Below are 2,527 nucleotides of genomic sequence, written 5' to 3'. Positions count from 1 at the left end.
CTGGCAGCCTGGGCTCGGCCTGGCCGTCGCGCCGTCGGCCCCCGGACACTCGCCCTGGCAGGAGCTTCCTCGCCGATGCCCCGGGCTCCACCTCGGTTCCTGAGACGGGCGACGTCCCCTCGGCTGCTGGGTGCCCGTTTCTCCCCATAACTCTGTCCGCTCTTATCGTACACATTTTGGGGTGATGTGCGGAGTGCGCGAGCTCCGGGATTCCGGCTCACCGTTCGATTGTCCCTTTTTATCACGAAGTGACGAACCTCTTTCCGACAGGGTGCAGCTCCGTGTCGAGTTCGGCTCTCGAGGCGGCCACAGCGCCGACCCCTGAGCTGCAGACTCGCCCGCCAGCGCCAGGCCCACCCGCCAGGAGAGACGTGCGGAACACGGAGTTGGGAGAGGCGCACGGTCGGCCCTCTGCAGGCGAGGACGCTGTGTGCCCCGAGCGTGTGACGTCCGCCTGCGAGCGGGCACGTTCACTTTCCCTGACACTAGCCTGGTGCATCCTTCTCCATCGCTCCGCTTTCGATATTTTGGGGACCTGATGTCTCAGGCGTGCCCAGCACATCCCCGTTTAAGAGCGTGTCCCAAAGCTGTTCTCGTCTGCGGCCACGCCACCCTGAACACGCCCGATCCCGTCTGATCTCGGAAGCTGAGCAGGGTCGGGCCTGGTTAGTACTTGGATGGGAGACCACCCGGGAAGATCAGGTGCTATAGGCCTAAAAAATAAGGGATTATAAACTACAAGGTCCTTGCAATCTGTGAGGTCAACCAAGGGTTCCCTCGCCTAAAAAACAAATTAATTGATTTAATTAAATAAGTAAAATAAAAATAAACAAAGCTGTTCTCATCCACAATGGGCAATGACAGCAGCTCGAGGAGCTGGCCGAGCAGAGGATGGGGCCCAGCAAACAAGGGACGCTGTCCCCACCTGGGAGTACATGAAGTTGCCCCCGTTCTGCCGAACGTGCTACCTCACTAATGGCGGAGGGAAAGTTTGCACGTGCACACAGCGTGTTGGCAGCGTCTACACTTCGGAAGAGTCAGATGCTGTGTCGGGCCAAGTCATGGCGGCGGTGAGTGTGGAAACCCGCCCCTCCCCCAGCGTGTGCGGCCCCACACCCACAGGAACCGGGGCGATCACACCGAGGCGCAGCCTGCTCGTGCGAATGAACCGAGGTCATCCGTACAGTGACTCTCAGACCGGGGTGGGCCCGGACCGGGAGGCCCGAGAAAGCTCAGCGCCCCGGGCATTCTGCATGCGAGTCGAGGTTGCCTATCCCCGTGACGAACCTCGAGGGGGGCTGGCCGCCTCTTTGCCAGGCTGACGCCTCGTGGCCATCGGGTCCCTGTGGCTGGCCGAGGCTGCTATGCACTTCTTCGCCCTTCTCTTCCTTCTGTGGAAGATGGGGAGAGAAACTTCTAGGTGTCCCTAAAGCGAGGTGTCATGCCCTCCCCTGCACCTTCTCCTTCCTGTTGGCTGGACCATGAGGCCACACAGGGGACCCAAAAAAACAGAGGGACCTGGGTCCCCGACACCGTGAGCACGGTCCTCACCTGGGTCACCCCCCGGATTGCTAAGTGAGCGAGAACTAACCCTGTCTTGTGTCACGGGTCGTCCGCCACCCAGCCAGACCATGCGGCATCCAGCTCGGGCTGCGCTCATGCCACCGCGGAGGACCGAGGCTGGGGTCTCGTCCCACCCGCCGGCCTTACGGCCCCGACGGCATGGGGGTGTCACGGTGCGAGACCATCGTCCAGAGAGGAGCTGAGGGAACGAGGCTCCCACATGTATGTGCACACGTGTGTCTTCTTCTAGGGAGAGTAAAAGATCTGAACTAAATCGTCAAGGAAAATAAATACATTAACCCACAAACGCCGAAGTCCAGCCCCGAGTGGGACAGGGGCTTGCTCAGCTCCCTCCGCCGCCGCCGCCTACGAGGGCGGTAATTTCAAAACCCTGTCATTTGTGCACATTTAATCCGTTTGCAATTTTCCCCTTGGAAAAAATGACGTTTTATAGAGATAACTTGGAAATGGTTCATAGAGGTGTAAGACTTTGTTCAAGGACCAGTGCTTTGTCTCGGCCTGAAGAATGCCTGTCCGAGAGGCAAGTCTGGCCCCAGCCTGGCGTCTGCGTGTGGCCCAAGCTCACCACCTCAGTTCAAGCACAGTTTCGGCCATTTGCTACGAGTTTGGTATGAAGCATTTGTATCGTTTAAAATCAATTCGAAATCATTTACAATTCCAACTTACTGAGAGTATATTTCTTAATGTGCAAGCATCTCGAAGTCTCTTGCATATTTTTTTTAATTGATTTCTAATTCGACTCATTGTGGCGAGACGCTCACCTCCCGTGTGTAGGCGGGACCGACGACAAAGGTGATCACGTTTTGTTACATAAGACGTCATCCCAGCAGACCGAGGTGAGGTCCTCCTGCTGGCCGTGGGGACGTGGGGCCTCGGTCCCAGCCCAGCGAGGAAATGAATCGGCCGACGGCCTGGACGAGTGCGGACGGGCCGCTCCCCGGTC

The 2,527-nt window shown here is 58.3% G+C and overlaps 1 non-coding gene across 1 annotated transcript; it reads left to right on the top strand.

The window, feature by feature from the left end:
• The first annotated feature begins 595 nt into the window (after nucleotides 1–595).
• On the top strand, nucleotides 596–714 carry LOC112484825. Its single transcript, XR_003048239.1, has one exon. It is a non-coding gene; the product is annotated as a 5S ribosomal RNA (ribosomal RNA).
• Nucleotides 715–2,527: the final 1,813 nt, after the last annotated feature.

The sequence above is a fragment of the Pteropus alecto genome, unplaced genomic scaffold (assembly GCF_000325575.1).
Source record: "Pteropus alecto unplaced genomic scaffold, ASM32557v1 scaffold67, whole genome shotgun sequence".
NCBI lineage: Eukaryota > Metazoa > Chordata > Mammalia > Chiroptera > Pteropodidae > Pteropus > Pteropus alecto.
Note: the sequence above shows the minus strand (reverse complement) of the source record. Positions and strands in the feature narration are given on the sequence as shown.